Raw genomic sequence first — 17,354 nt, 5'->3', positions numbered from 1 at the left:
CACAACCACCTTAAAGTCATCTTCTAATGATCTTTTGATATATTTTTGAAAATTAAATTTGCTTCCTGGTGCTAAATGAATCTATAATAACAGACCAGACAGTCAGCTTGATAAAAATACCACCATTAGATTTTTCTTATCACTAAGAATAAGTGCTATCCACAATTGTCTCAAATCCAAAAGATCTGTCAACTAATTCTATCAATTATGATCCACTATGGATTTCAGCTTTGTTGGCTTCTACGGTTCATATTGGGTCTTACAAGAGAAGCAACATAATTCACTTCTTTAACAAATCAGTGAATTGCATCATGCTATATAAAAAAAGGGAGCTCATTTATAAAATATAGCGTCAAATTATTGCAACACACACACAGATATATATATATTTTAATACAATTAATAGATCTTACCATCTTGACGACTAATATAAACTGGAGTCCATCATTTCTTTTAACAGGTTTGAACCTTTTTGATTGCCAGAGTCTGCATACCCGCACTTCGATTCAGAGGTCGTTTTCTAAGGATTTGATATCTTGAATTATTGCTGTGCGCATTGTTACTATTATCTGTAAACAATTTCAACAAATGTAATTGAACTTGATATTCAATTCGGGGCAACCTATTTAATTTTATTTTGTTTCTTATCAATATCTAACATTCATTACTTAGAGCTATCTTCAATAAACAAAGAAAATGCTATACAGCCTACTAAATAGTTGTAAAAATCTTTAAATAGTTTCTTTACTCTGACTTCTTGCTAACTAAATAAAGAATGTGTAAATTTTGGCACATTAGATTCTGTATACAAATGGCTTCAGTGTTAATGTGTAAGTAGTAATCAGAGCCCATAAATAGTTAGGACTTGGGGTAGAGACTCAGAATATAAGCATTTGTAGAGCACATGTATAAGCATGAAAGAAGAAAGTTAAATCTCTTTTCACACACATATACATATAAATGGAGAGAGAAGATCATTACCTCTTCTCAAGCACAATAGTTATTTTTAACTACCTTTAAACATTCATTCCTTGCTACTAGTTTCAAAGCAGCAACTGATGACATCTTTAATTGGTTTGGAAGGTTGTACACCAAGTTTTTTACAACAACCAACAGCACCGCAATGGCAATCTTGATCTGCACCAAATTGAACAAACCTGCTGAATTTATTAGACTGGACTATAGTGATATAAAATTAACAGCTAGTGGTGTTGTACGGCGATGGAAATCCAGCAAGTTGATTATTCTAGAAACATATGATTCTTAAGCGAAGATGCAACAATTAAGCAAAGCTGGGTTTCCTGAATCCCATGGAAGTCTTTTATGAGCACTTATGGTAGCACATTGCAAGTTATTTTGGATGATGAACTGAAGTTGGAAAATAAAAAGAAGGTTTATATAAATTATAAACCCAGCAGTAAATCTAAAGCCAAATAACACCTAAATTGACTTCAAGAACAAACCAACCCCAAATCCCTGAACCCAAATAACAACCAAATTGATTTGAAGAACAAACCATCCCCAAATCCATAAACCCAGCAGCAAATTCCTAAATTAGAGTAAGACCCAACTCTATTTCAGTCACCCACATCTCTAAATCGATAGAAGCCCAAACACCCAAACCTAATTGCAAAGGACATTAGCAAAAACACCCAAATCAATATCCCAAGAGAACCCTAAAACCCAAAACAAATCAAAGTTGAAACCCTAAAATGATCGAAGAAAGAGGCTTACCATCCAACAATAGTGAATCAATACTTCAGAATCGTTCGTGAAATTGAAGAACTCAACCAAAACCCAAGTTAGCTGGAGGAGAGGTTGAAGAAGAATCTTTTGTGTCCAAAACCTAGCTCAGGCGGTGCGTCTCTAGCTTCCGTCTCTTCTGGGGAAGAAGAACCTCTCATGGTTTTGAGATGAGAGGAATGAATCGATCTGATAGCTAGCTCTAGTTGCTCTAGGTCATGAGAGCACAAGGTAAAAAAGAGATGTTTTGATTTTTTCACTGGGTACGGGAAAGCACGGGGTGAGAGGCTACTTTGGTTGTTGGTTTGTGCTTTGTAGACCGATACGAGAGAGCAGTGATGGAGGAAGAGCAGCGAAGAAGAGGAGCTGCTAGGTTGGGTGAGGGAAAACTAAGAATGAACGAAGACGGTGAGCTTTTTCATTTTTCCACCAAGTGGTGGAACGCGGGGTCTAGGTCAGAAGAAGAGGGACTTGTAGTTAGGCCAAAAAACTGTTTTTGTCCACACAAGGAGAAATAACTTTTCCATTTACTCAGACAACTGATTCTGTTGTCTGAATTTTCTAAATTATAACAAAGTTGAATTGGTGTTGATTTTGATATCATTTAGACGACATAAATAGTTAAATCTGTTGTCTGAAGACGTTCAAAAAAATCAGACAACAGAAAAAACGTCTTCTGCCGTTTGAGGGGTATGGTATGAAGCATTTTTTGACATAGTGTGAGTAAAGAGATGTATGTTCTCGATGTGGAGCATCCGGCCATTGGGCACACATTTGTAGAGCTCGTGAAGAAATTGTCACCACTTACAAAGCATATTGTGAAGCAAGAGAAGCTCACTATGTGGAATAAGAAGATTAAGAAGATGATCTAGAGGAAAGGGCTAAAGACTACAAATCTGGCTGGGATCAATAGATCGCCAATTCTGTTTAAGTCTTTATTTTTTCAAGAGATGTAATAGGCAATTGCCATATACTTTGTAGTAAATGCCATTGGTTTAGTTTTTGTTCATCCAAAATGAGTATGATGTGTAGGAAGGTTTTGAGATAAGTAGTACTTAAATGAGCTTTGCTCCACCGACATCTCTCTACTCACCTAATCATATTTATTTTGGAGTTATCGAAAGAAGTCAAACGACTACCTTTGTTTTGCATTAGCTAGCATTTGGATTAGATTATCCTAATAGTTAAGAGACAATGATGTACTCCATTGGCTTATGAATAAAATTTTGAGTTCTTTTCATTTTGATTATGAGCATATTTCTTTGCAGCTACGATGGCTGGGCCATCAGTATTAATTCAAGGACATGGAATAGTCCAAGTTTCCCTCGCCAAATGGCACCTTGATCACTGTCACAGAAACTCTCTATGCTCCTAGGGCAAATCGCACTATGAATAGCTAATGGATTCCAAGTGAAAATGCATGTAGAGAACAGAAATGAGTTCCTTTCCAATACCTCTAATGATTGCGAACAAAGGTGCATCTTAGAGAAGTTTATATGTCTCTCTAATGAACTCTATGTCACTATTCGAGCTATTAAATCCAATAAAGTTATGAGAGAAGATCTCTTAGATGTAGACACATATTGGCTTTGTCACGATAGGATAGGTCATCCTAGTCATGATATGTTGATCCGTCTACTAAAGACTTCACATAGATATCCATTCTTTCGAGCGAAACGAAGCATGAATCAAAAGCTGATTCCTGGACTAAGTATGACCGTCGCCGCTACATAAGGCACCCGCCGCCATCCACTATCAGCCTAAGGCTAGCACAGTCCCTATCAATGACGCCATGGACGGCGTCCATCATGGTGATGGCGCCCCAGGTGATGCTGTAATCACCACCTATGCTTCAAATAGAGTTTTAGACGCTCAGGCCCAACCACAATCCTCATTGGTTGATTCTAAGGCCTATCTCTCAATTTACAAAGCCTGTTCCTTAGTGAAATTAGGACTGAGACCGTCCTATGCGAAGGAAATAAATATACTCATTCTGTTCTTATATAGAATCCGTGGGGATTCTGTGGACTGATTCAACCAACATACAGACATTTAAATATCTCATGATGTTGGTTGACACACAAACATGTTGGTCACGTGTTGTGCCATTGTCCACGTAAATGCTACTTATATTACACTCCTAGCACATATTATATCACAACGGGCTCACTCCCTGAATCATCCTAGTCCGTCATTTGGACATCATATTTACATGAACACACCCAATGGTCTCGCGGAAATGACTACGATGGTAGCCCGGATATTGGTAATGCGCACCAATCTCTTTATATCTGCTTGGGGTGATGCAATATCACATGCAGCTATGGTAATTCGTCTACGACCCACCGCTACTCAATCTACCTCTGTGTTACAACTAGTGACTGGGTACAATTATCGTACTTAAGCATATTTGAGTGTGTCATTTATGTGTCAATTACGCCGCCACAGCACTCTATGATGGGTCCTTACAGACGAATAGGCAATTATGTTGGATTGGAGACTCCAACAATCGTCCGCCACTTAATGCCCTTGCTAGGCGATCTCCTTACTGCTGGATTTGCGGATGTCAGTTTGATGAGACAGTCTTCCCATCGTTAGGGGGAGAAAAGAACACAAATGTTCAGCAGGAACGACAGGAATTGTCATGGCCTATCCCCACTATGTCTCATCTCGATCCCTGTTAAAGTGATGAGATCACACAAACATGCTGCAAACATGCCTACAAGAATGGACGTCCCTACGAGAGTACGTAGCGCCACCCTACATGGAGGTAGGCATGGCACCAACGCCCAAGAGAGTGGCACTCTAACGTTACAGGCTATGGCCCTAGCTAGGATGTAACGTTCCGTATATTAATTTACCTGTTTACTAGTCATCTGGACGGTAAACGACAACTATTTTTACTTTTTACTTTGTTTCGATACTTTTAGTGGCCCTAAAAGTTGACTTTTTGTTCGGGTCAAAATTTGAGAAAATGTTTGTACATACATGTACATTTGCAAACATAATTAGCTATAATGGGCCACGCTCATTGTACCGCCGAAGGTACTAATTCCAACTAAAGGAATGACACGCAGACACCACCAGGCAGGCTACAGCCTCAGCGTCGGACCATCTCCAGATCACCGTCGACGCGCCGCCACGCGCCACGCCAAGATGGCATCAGAAGCTTCTGAAACTGGGAACTGAAGCATATCAGTCCCACATCAAAAACAAAGAGAAGATCAACCTCTTCCTCACCTATAAAAGGTTCTCTCCTCTCTCCTCATTAATTACGCATTCAATACTTACCTACTGTTATCATGTCAACATAAATACATTAACTAACTTAGGCATCGGAGAGTTGAAGACCGCCCGGCGCGGTCTCCCTCTGACGCCCATCGTATTTTACTTGACAGGTAACGGGAACCTCGAGAACAACACAAGTATCGATCCGCCCACCGGATCAGCGTTAGCTAAGATCCAGCTACCGCTGGACTTTTAGACATCAACATTGGCGCCGTCTGTGGGAATCCTTGAACAAAAGGCCATCCCACCACACTCACCATGACTAACGGTAGCGGGGGAAACGCTGAAGAGCGGGCAGAACATCCCTCCATCCCCCAATCCTCCGACCCAGCGGTGGGCGTTAACCGCGCACTATTCACAACCCCGGTCAACCCCGGTGGTGAGGTAGATCCAAGCGGCAGTCGCCCGCCGGGCCAAGACCTCGTCACTATGTACGAGCTTGCACTAGCGGATCTCCATAAGGCAAATAGAGAACGTGAGGAGGAGCGCAAGGAAAAGGCCGAGGCCCAAAGACAGGTGGCTACGCTTATGGAACGTTTTGAGGAACTGAAAAGGACGCTGGCGGTCACCGCCCGCCCAGCACAGAGCGGGCAGTCACATAGCACCAGGCATAGTCGACCCAGCACCTGCACATTGGTACCAGGGCCGGCCATACAGATGCAGGTACCGTTGAACCCACCTGGGTTGTTGGGACCACCGCCCATACCTCAACTATTGCTGGAGCAAGTGGCGGAATCACTCCCGCACACCAACCGCTCGGGAGCCAGGGCAAGGACTGAAGGCAATCTGCTTGTGCCAAGGCGCAGGCCATCCCAGCAGGACATTCAGGCTGATTCCGCCGGCGATGCAACCGCCCAGATATTGGAAAGGGTGCACCAACTGGAGCAGAGGTTGATTCAGGCGGAATCGGGCGTCCCAGCACCAACTCGGAATCCGCTCTTCACTTCCAGACCTGGGCCCTTCTCCACTGCAATTCTGCGGGCTGTCAGGCCGGCACATGCAAAAACCCCAAAGATGTCGCATTACGGCGGAATGTCCGATCCCTTCGTCCACATGGACACCTTCAAGAAGGTCACCAACAACAAGGGGTTCGACGACGCCACCTTGTGCCACTTGTTCAGCGAAACGTTGGATGGCGAGGCAATGAACTGGTTCTTTGAGTGTCCGCCGGGGTCTGTCAGCTCATTCCATGCACTATCACACGCTTTCCTCTCCCGTTTCATCTTGTTGTCCGCCGGTCATCACAACACGAGTCAGCTATTCAGCGTTAAGCAGGGGGAGGACGAATCACTGAAGGCCTTCGTCACAAGGTGGCGAGCGGCAGCGTCTCAGTGCCGCGACCTAGACAAAACTATGGCATCAGCGACCTTCAGGAAGGGACTTCTCAAGGGACCGTTCCTCTATCACCTCAACTACAATCATCCCAATGCGACGTATGACCACGTCATGAGTGAGGCGGTCATTCACGCTCAGGCGGAATTCATCACATATGGAGAAACCCCACCACCACCAGCAGCGCCAACAAGGTCAACACAGCCATCCTCCAGTCACCAGGAAACCGCTAACAAGAACCCCTCAGCACCACCAACTGACAAGAAAAGAGAGTGGCAGCAGGGCCACCACCAGAACAAGAAGCAGAAGGACCAGCATTACAACAACAGGGGAAACCGCCCAACCCATGGGGATAACCGCAACAGGCAGGCAGAGTCCTCGCAGCGGTATGTGGTTTTCACGGTCTTAACGGCCTCGTATGAAGACATCTATAATCAGTGCAAGGATCTGATTCCACCGCCACCCCCTCCAAAGTACCCAAAAACGGGTAAACCCAGGAACATCGGCAGGTGGTGCAAGTACCACGAGGACAGCGGCCACAATACCAATAGCTGCAATGCTCTCAAAACAGCCGTTGAGACCTTGTACCGCGACGGCAAGATGGAACAGTTCAGGGTGCGCCAACCACCACCAGTAATTGCCAACGTCGAGACCTTGGGCCGCATCAACACCATCGATGGCGGTGCTCCAATCACCAGCATGTCCCACAGGGCAAGAAAGCGCTATGCACGCGCTAATCATCCGAAGGAAGTCTGCAACATCCGCTACGAAAGATCCGCCAAACTCCCAAAATCAGGTTGGGAACCCATTACCTTCTCAGAGGAGGAGGAGCGCGGAGTCCATTTACCCCATGACGACCCATTCTTGGTCGATGCCATTCTTGGCAAATTCTCGGTGGGGAGAATCTTGGTGGATAGCGGGTCCGCTGTCAACGTCATCTTCAGCGGCTGCTACGACCATCTCAAGCGGAACAAAAAACTACTCCAGGATCACGAGCCACTGCTCAGCTTTTCCGGTGACGTCACACAACCGTTAGGGTCGGATTACATGCGCTTGGTTGTTGGTACTAGTCCGTGCATGGCGGAGGTGCATACAGAGTTCATTATTGTCGACTGTTTCAGTTCATACAACGCCATCATTGGTCGACCAGCGCTTAACAAGCTCAAGTGCATCATTGCCGGGTACATGCTCCTCATGAAGTTCCCCACGCCCAACGGCACGGGCTGTGTGAGGGGAAGCCAGCAGCTGGCATGAGAATGTTATTCAACGACTATAGCGCGGTCAACACGCCGCCATGAAATTCTGACGGTGGGTAATGAGGCACCACCACCAAACATCTTTGAGGATCCTAGAGACGAGGAGAAGAAATATGTAAAGAAGGAGCCGGTCAACCCGGACACGTCGTTGAAGGTTGTCTGCCTCTCAGACGAGCACCCTGAGCGGACAGTCCGCATAGGCGCCCAATTAGATCCAGTGGTGGAGGCAGAACTCACTCAATTCCTACGTGATAACGCCGCCGTCTTTGCATGGTCCTACGCGGACATGCCAGGTATCTCCCCTGAAATTATCACTCATAAACTGACCATCAAGCCCTCCTTTTATCCTATCAAGCAGAAGCGGAGGGCCTTTGATGAGGAAAAATACCGGGCAATCGGAGAGGAGGTCGCCAAACTACGGAACATTGGATTCATCCGCCAAGTCATCTATCCCCAGTGGATCTCAAATTTGGTAATGGTCAAAAAGCCCAGCGGCAAGTGGCGGATGTGCGTCGACTTCAAAAATCTCAACAAGGCATGCCCAAAGGATAGCTTCCCGCTACCTCGTATCGATCAGCTAGTTGATTCAACTGCCGGACACGAGCTCCTCAGCATGATGGACGCTTTCTCCGGATACAATCAGATCAAGATGCACCCTAGCGACCAGGAATGCACTACCTTCACCACCGATAAAGGCCTCTACTGCTACAATGTCATGCCTTTCGGTCTGAAGAACGCCGGCACAACGTACCAGCGGTTGATGAACGCCATGTTCGCTGAGCATCTGGGAAAAATCATCGAGGTCTACGTGGACGACATGCTAGTCAAGAGCATAAAGGCCAATGGACATGTGGCAAACCTCAGGATCATAGTAACCATCCTCCTGGCCTATAATATGCGCCTCAACCCAGAAAAATGTTTCTTTGCAGTCACCGCTAGCAAATTTCTCGGCTACATCGTCAGCGAGCGAGGTATCGAGGCTAACCCGGAGAAGGTACAGGCCATCCTTAACCTGGCGAACCCCGAGTATAAGGTGGACGTCCAATGCCTCCAGGGCAAGTTAACCGCCCTTTCTCGATTCATCTCTCGACTCACTGATAGGTGTGCCCCATTCTTCAAACTCCTCAAAACAACTCACAAGAAGGTCATTGACTGGAACCCAGAGTGTCAGGCGGCATTCCAGAACCTAAAGGAATACCTGGCGGCAGTCCCTCTCCTTTCTGTCCCTGCGCAAGGCGAAACACTATTCATATATCTGGCGGTCTCATCAACGGCGATAAGTTGCGCCATTGTCCGGCGAGAAGGCCAGGATGAGCTCCCAGTATTCTACGCCGGCAGAGGCATGAACGGAGCAGAAACAAGATATTCACCGTTGGAACAACTGGCCCTCGCACTTATCATTGCCGCCAGACGCCTTCGGCAATACTTCCAGGCTCACACGATCCATGTGTTAACCAATCAACCGCTGAGGCAAGTGATGCAGAACCCTGAACACTCGGGGCGCCTCAGTAAGTGGGCCATTGAGCTCAGCGAATTCGACATAGAATACAAGCCAAGAACCGCCATGAAGGGCCAGGCAGTGGCGGACTTCATCGCTGAACTTACTGAGCGTCAGCCGGAACCCGGTACTCAAGCGGAGCCCGGAACAGAAATAGTAAACGGTGAAGAGGCAACTCCCACAGAGTCGGATTGGAACCTGCATGTGGACGGCTCCGCCTGCGCCAAGGCCAGCGGCGCCGGAGTCACTGAACGCGGAGTACGCGTTGAAATTCAACTTCAAAGCTTCAAACAACATGGCAGAGTACGAGGCACTTATCGCCGGCCTACTCCTCGCCATTGACTCAGGAGCTGACAGCGTCAACATATTCAGCGACTCGCAACTAGTCGTTAACCAAGTCAACGACAGCTTCCAAGCCAAGGACCAGCAGTTGGCAGCATATTTGGGGTACGTCAAAACGTTGCTAAAAAGGTTCAAATTTCACACCATCACACAGATCCCCAGGGAGAAGAACGCTAAGGCTGATTCACTGGCGAGACTGGCAACCGCCCAACCACATCAGAGTCCAGCGGACACAAGGGTGGAGTACCTTGACAAGCCAAGTATCACAAAGACCCTGGCGGAGATTTTCAACATTCAGGTCAATCCCAGCTGGATGGACGAGATCATGGCATATAAGCGCAACGGCACCTTGCCAGAAGATAAGGTCCACGCAAGACAGCTCAGGCGCAGAGCAACCCGCTACAACATCCAGGATGGCAAGCTTTACCGCCAGGGATTCACCCATCCCAACCTCCACTGCCTAACCCCAGAAGAGGGAAAGGTCGTCCTAGCAGAAATCCATGGCGGAGAGTACGGAAACCACTCGGGCGCCAGATCCTTGGCCAACCGCACAATGCGACAAGGTTACTTCTGGCCCACGCTTGGTGATGACGCCCGGCGGATTTCGAGGTCTTGCCACAAGTGCCAACAGTTTGCAGATCTCCCACACGCACCGGCAGAACCACTGTCAGTCATCATCGGCCCATGGATTCATTCGACGTGGGGCCTTGATTTGATGGGAAAGTTCCAAACCGCCAAGGGTCAGTTCAAATACATCATTGTTGCCATCGATTACAACAGTAAGTGGATAGAAGCAGAGCCACTGACGGCAATAACTACCGCTAAGGTAATCCGCTTCCTTTGGAAGAATATCTACTGCCGCTATGGTGTCCCACATACAATCATTACAGACAACGGCACACAGTTTAATAATAGGGAACTCATCTCATTTGCCTCCAACCTGGGCACCAAGTTGAGTTTTGCATATGTCGCCTATCCCCAAACCAACGGCCAGGTCGAAGCAGCAAACAAGATAATCAAGAAGCTGCTAAAAAAGAAGCTCGACGGCGCGAAGGGTTTGTGGGTGGAAAAACTTCCAGAAGTCCTATGGGCCATCCGGACAACTCCCACTACCGCCACGGGCGAAACTCCTTTTTGTATGATGTTCGGCACAGAAGCTGTCCTTCCCATTGAGGTAACTCAGCCTACCGCTAGGGTCGATGGTTACTGCCCAGAGACCAACAGCGACGGCGTCAACTTGGACAGGGACCTCCTAGAAGAAAAAAGACACAAAGCCCATTTACACAATTTACAAAACAAACAACGGGTATCGCGTTTCTACAACGCCAGAGTCAAGGCCCGGAACCTACAACTGGGGGACTCGGTCATGAAGGAAGTCATTTCGCCACCAACAAAACTCCGCCCAACTTGGGAAGGCCCGTACAAAATAGTGGAAGTCGTTAGCCCAGGCACCTTCTACCTAATGGACAGGGACGGCGTCACGTCGCCCCACCCTTGGAATACTGAACACCTTCGGTATTACTACAAATAGTCAGACCGCTACCCAGGAGCATCTTGACTTAGCTAAATTTTTGTTCCAATATTTAGCTAAGGGAAGCTACCCAACGGGTACTACCCCACTTTTGTACACTGATCCGTCAGCTATCAATGAAACGAGGAATTATTCAAACCATTGTTACCAAGTCTAGCACTGAGGGCAACTGGCAACGCCAGCAATCGGGGGCGGACCTCGTCCGCCACGTGGTGCACTTGGACCAATCTTAATTCCTTTAATGTTTCATTGATCGACAGAAGATAAATGTAACTCAAAACACTAGCACTGCAAACACATCATGGCAAACCAATTCAGAAATTCATTTCACTTCCCAATATTCTTTACAGGCTGTCGTGACTCAGCGGCCACAAAAAAAAAATAATAATAATAAAATAAAACTAGGAAAGTCTCCAGCGGCCTCGGTCGGCTTCAGGGGTTGCCTTCGACATTTTCTGCTTCGGCGGGCGGCGGCACGATCGATCGACTCACTTGGTCGGACCCTCGCGCCGTCGGACTGGGGGTCTCCATGGTACCATCCGCCCGGGCGTGTGCCTCCAGGAATCCGGCACGTGACACCTCCGACGGGGTGGGGTGGGGAGTCTGCTGGGACCCTTCCGCCGGATGAGCGCCACTTTCTCCGTTGCCCGAGCAGGCACCTCCGGCTGGGACAGGCACGTCTGTCTCCGGCGGTATACTCTCAGCCGGCGGCGCGTCAGGCTGTGACGCTTTGGTGAAGTCAATGGCGCCCTTCCGCTTCAGCATATCTATATTTGCTCGGGCCCCAGCCTTCGCCGACTCGGTCATTGCCTTCTTAAACTCCGCCGACTGCTTGAACGCTTCAACAGCGGCGGCGGCTGCGGTACTCTCTTCAGCCCTCAGGCGGGTAACCTCACCCTCCAGCCGCTTCACCTCAGTCATTCTGGCGGCGGACTCCCGCTGCACGATGATGAGTTTTTTGTCCTTGGCGGCTATCCGCTCCTGCAGCAGAGCAATCTCTTGCTCCAACTTGGAGACATGTTCATTCCTCTCCAAGTCCCGCTCAATGGCCAAGTTGAGCTTACCGCGGACGTCAGCGTAGTCACATTCCGCCTTGGCAAGCTCCAGCTCTACCGCCGCCAACTCCCTCTGGAGACCTTGGATTTCCTCCCTCAGCTCCCCCTCCACCTGGGGCTGCTTCGACGCCGCCAAGAACATGTCGTGCAGTCCCGCCGATATTTGACCAAACGCCGAACATGTCGTGCAGTCCCGCCGATACCCGCTAGGCCGCCGAACCCTAACCGTTCGCATAGATGGAAGAGGAACTCCCGCTCACCATCTGTCATAAAAGCAGCATACTCGGCAAACGAGTCCAGATCACTAACGGCGGGCGCCTCCCCCTCCACCGCAACAGTTTTCGAAGGAGCTTGGCGGGCCTTCTTCTGTCGGCGGGCCCCGATTACCTCAACCTCCTCTTCCTCTTCCTCGTCAGGAGAGTCGACCTGCCGGCGTTTTCTCTCCAGCGCCCTTTGGTTCTCGGCGGCGGTCCTCGTCACCCTCACTGGCGGATCCGCCGGTTGCACCACCTTCCCCTTTTGAGGGCCACGCCTCTGAGCAGGCATCCGCTCCTTCTGTTGCCCCGCCGCAACGCTTCCCCTCTCCCCGCCAGCCGCTTGGGTCCCCGTCTGCACTACCGGCAGACCATCCTCACCAAGATGGGAGTGGTGCGGCATAGGCAGCACCACGGGAACCTCGGACTGACTCAGTGCCAGTGTCTCGGGGTTCACCAGCGTCTGCTGAGCCGCCAGCCCCTCGGCGTACATGGCCTCCAGAAAGTCGTCTATCTCCGCGCGGTCCATGGCCTTTTCGAAAGCGTCGCGACTTGATTTATTACCCGGCGGAGTTTCTTAAAAAAAAAAAAAAAAAAAAAAAAAATTCTTTAGTCAGTCCAGGTCACACTTTAACAAAAAAAAAAAAGGGGGGGAGAAAACGGTCTGGCGGAGATGTCTCACCAATGGAACGCGTTAGCCGCTGGTCGACCAGCAACTCCCAACCGGTCAGAAGTCGGAAATCTAGCAAGTTGCGGTTCCGCCAGCAACCTCTGATCCTCGCTACGCGGCACTCTTCTTCGCGCGTTAGCGTGTACCGCAGTCCCGCTGCACAAAAACGATAATCGTTAGTGACAATACAAGTGCAAATACGTAAACCTGCCAACTACGTTCAGCGGAAACCGGTTACCAACCTCGAATGGGTTGGAACTCTGACTTAATCCTAAATGTCGGCCCTTCCTCGTTCGACCTGGCGTGATACTCCCAACCCTCTGTGGCGACGCAGAAGGTCCCCCGCCAGTAGGACATTGAGTCCCTTAGATTTTCGATCGGCTTAGGGGCTCCCTGCCGGCGGCTCAAGTTCACTTGCCCTTTGCAACCTCGGCGCTTCACGTACACCAGCTCGTAGAAGTGAAGCACTTCCGCCACAGTGGGCCCCTCGCACCCGGACAACCGCCAGAGTGAGTTCATAGCCAACATCAACCGCCACATGTTGGGGCAAATCTGACCAAAGGCAAGGCCAAATTCGCACACCAGGATTTGGAGATTTGGCACCAGCGGGAATGTCACTCCTTGGCGGAATATCGCCTCGTGAACGGCAGCAAGTCCCGCCGGGAGAATTGAGGCCTTCTCATCCGTTGTCGGCGGGCGCAGCTTCACGGAGCCCGGCAACCGAAACGTCTGCTTCATTCGGTTAATACCGGCGGCGTCCATCCGCCCTCCTGCCTCGTCGACGGCGGTGCCATCCGAGAGGAACCACGCCGACTTAGCATTTTGCCCCGCTGCTTCTCCTTCTCCAGCGGAGCCGCTAGCAGCACTGTTGCTCGCCAAACGCTCGTCGCGCCTAGCTTTGGCAGCAGCGGCCTCACCCGCCGTTGAGCTTTCTGGAGGCGAACCACGACCCATGGCTACTTCCCAAGGGATGGTCTGGAGTGGCTCAACTTCTAGCGGTTCTGGCAGTGAGGTTCCTGCATGGGCAGACGGACACAACGAGTCAATAAAAATCCTATCCGCCGCGCTGAACGACACGTCAGACCCGGAATCCTCACTGCTCGAAATCTCTATGACTGTAGCCATCCCAAACCCTAAAACCCACATCAGTTAGCACAAGCACAGATCTAGCCTATTCTCACATCAGTTGTAGCCAAGGACATCAAGCAAAAAAAAAAAAAAAACCCAGAAAATGCCAAAACACGAACAAACGCACTCAATCCAGATTCGGCCACCTAAATCCCTAACCACTAACGCTTCACCAACCGCAATTCAACCCCCCACCCCAAAATCTCATTTTTACACCTCAGAACACACCCAACAAAACCAGCAATCATCCCAGAAAGACAAACAATAAAACCCAGAAAATAGCAGATCCAATGAAACAGGAAAAAGGAAGTCCAGATACCAACCTCGGTGGTGAAGCCTACGATGCGATGCTGCACGGTAATCCCTGGGGGCGCTACCGTCGTTTCTCCGGGAACAATATCTCCAAACTCCGGCAACCTCTTTCTTCAGTCTCGGACAAGTAGAGCGAGAAGAGCACGACTGTGGGTTTGAAGCTTTTACCAAAGTGTCAAATCTCGCTGGCTTTCCCCCCCTTTTATGTCAACATCAGCGCGTTCTCCGCCGTCCGCTACAAAACGACATCACACGACAGCCGTACACGTGTCACAGACCTCCACTTACTACACGGAGTAACCGAGGCGTCACTTCGATTGCGAAACCCGTAACTACTATCATTTATGGTAAGCAGACCTCCGCACGCTAACCCCCTGCGGGTTGGACACGTGTCTACTACCACCAGGCGAAGCGTCTGGTGGAAATAACCACTGGCATAACTTCACCAACCTTCCAAGTCTCCGCTGAGCGAAACCCCGCCAGCGGAACTTCTCCCTTGTCATCCTCCAAGTGATGAAGTCTCCGCTGAGCGAAACCCCGCCAGCGGAACTTCTCCCTTGTCATCTTCCAAGTGAGGAAGTCTCCGCTGAGCGAAACCCCGCCAGCGGAACTTCTCCCTTGTCATCCTCCAAGTGATGAAGTCTCCGCTGAGCGAAACCCCGCCAGCGGAACTTCTCCCTTGTCATCTTCCAAGTGAGGAAGTCTCCGCTGAGCGGAACCCCGACAGCGGAACTTCTCCTTAGCCATCCTACAAGCGGGGTGTCTTCCGCTATACATCTCTGGCGGAACCCCCTTTCATCTTGCAAACTTCGTGCTTTGTTCAAACGCAATATCGTTCAACAAAATACCGCCAGCCACGTCTACCGGACGCTGCTTCCTGCTACATTTAGCGGGGGGATATCCGCCAAACTGCGAATCCCGAGGCCACGCCTCACTCTGACAACGACCACCACGCGGCGTTATCGTCAGACCGTCCCTACGGGACACGGGGACTAGTCAACAGTCTACGACGGCCCTGATCAGGCACGTTGACCCCCGTCATTTGGGTGTCACATTGGGCTCACTACCCAACACCCCTGCTCCGTGCAGCTCCCCCTCAACAAACAATTTGCCGACCATCCGGAGGTCTATCTTCGCCGGGGAGTGGGGACTCCCTGGGGGCCCAGCAGGGGCCCACCCGAAAGGGTATAAAGCGTTTGCTCAGTAAAACCAACGGTTGACAACGCACTGACGCTAATTATGCTCTTGCAAGTCTAGCGGAAGAAAACGCTTCAAACCGCCGAACAACTCCCCAACCAAGATTGCCCTCCTTGACTGGGGACTTGGGGGACTTGTACATACATGTACATTTGCAAACATAATTAGCTATAATGGGCCACGCTCATTGTACCGCCGAAGGTACTAATTCCAACTAAAGGAATGACACGCAGACACCACCAGGCAGGCTACAGCCTCAGCGTCGGACCATCTCCAGATCACTGTCGACGCGCCGCCACGCGCCACGCCAAGATGGCATCAGAAGCTTCTGAAACTGGGAACTGAAGCATATCAGTCCCACATCGAAAACAAAGAGAAGATCAACCTCTTCCTCACCTATAAAAGGTTCTCTCCTCTCTCCTCATTAATTACGCATTCAATACTTACCTACTGTTATCATGTCAACATAAATACATTAACTAACTTAGGCATCGGAGAGTTGAAGACCGCCCGGCGCGGTCTCCCTCTGACACCCATCGTATTTTACTTGACAGGTAACGGGAACCTCGAGAACAACACAAGTATCGATCCGCCCACCGGATCAGCGTTAGCTAAGATCCAGCTACCGCTGGACTTTTAGACATCAACAATGTTCTTCGTGGAAGTTGTAGAGGACGTTAAATCGAGCACATGCATATGTGGTACGTAAAAATCGGAGTCTGTATGTGAAAGTTATGGCCTAAAATGTGAAACTTACTATTCATGGTAAATTTATATATATATATATATATATATATATATATATATATATATATTGGAATTTTACTGTGGTAGGTTTCCAAATCCGGAAACCCACCCTTTCTCTCTCTTTCCCCTGAGCTCTCCCTCTTTCCCTTTCGGCCTCCATCTTCCTCCTCTCGATTCCCCGCCGTCCGGCCACCTGGGGACGAGTCACAGACCATCACCGGCGCGCCTCATCCTCCTCCACACGCTAGCAGCAGTGGGTCACGGTGAGTTGGCCGGAAAAGTGGGAATCGACGGCTTGAAGAAAACTGTAGCAGATTGGGGTTTTCCAGCAATTCTTCAGATTCCGGCCATCTCTGGCCACAAAACCTGGCATAGTAGAAGAGTCTCGAGCCATTTGTCATTCCTCTCAAGTTTCATGCATCGATTTGCAGTGTGGAGGCAGAATCAAGCAAAAACCCAAATTCTAGGGTTTTGAATTTTCTGGAAATTTTTCACCAGCCGAATTGGAGCTCTTCAAGGTAAAATTGGAACTTGTTATAGTTGAGAAAAGTGTTGGGCATGTTGAGTAGTAGTTGCTGCCAAAATTTAGTGGCGGTGGCCAGTGGCGCGTGGAGGCGCGTAAGGCAAGTTTTTGGCTTCGGTTTTTAGCCTATTAAATTCGATAAATGATGTAGAGCTTATATATGAAGTTTGGTGAAGCTTATGGAAGTTTTGAATCGATTATAAATTCTTGGAAATTTGGAATTTCGGTTATCGATTTATGGGAATCCGACCGTCGGATTTCTCTCAAATCTGCCCTAGAACTTCTAAATTAATGAAATGGTGTTGGTGGTAAAGTTTGGGTTAAATCGGAGAAGAAAATAGAGATGTTGGACTAAGATGATTGATTTTGGGAATCGTATTTAATTATCGAATTGTTATTCACAGAATATATTTGTGTACATGGCACTATACCGAGTTACTGGTCGACGAAGGAAACTCGTATGCGTGGTCGCCTGTAT

At 48.9% G+C, this 17,354-nt stretch overlaps 1 long non-coding RNA gene across 1 annotated transcript; it reads right to left on the bottom strand.

The window, feature by feature from the left end:
* Positions 1–486: 486 nt before the first annotated feature.
* LOC121049090 lies at positions 487–2,008 on the bottom strand. The gene is made up of 3 exons (XR_005799297.1): positions 1,735–2,008; positions 1,015–1,157; positions 487–569 (listed from the first exon to the last, which is right to left on the bottom strand). It is a non-coding gene; the product is annotated as an uncharacterized LOC121049090 (long non-coding RNA).
* Between the last annotated feature and the right edge of the window lie 15,346 nt (positions 2,009–17,354).

Source organism: Rosa chinensis, chromosome 5 (genome assembly GCF_002994745.2).
Source record: "Rosa chinensis cultivar Old Blush chromosome 5, RchiOBHm-V2, whole genome shotgun sequence".
Classification (NCBI taxonomy): domain Eukaryota; kingdom Viridiplantae; phylum Streptophyta; class Magnoliopsida; order Rosales; family Rosaceae; genus Rosa; species Rosa chinensis.
The sequence above is the reverse complement of the archived record's forward strand: the minus strand, read 5'-3'. Positions and strand labels throughout refer to the sequence as shown.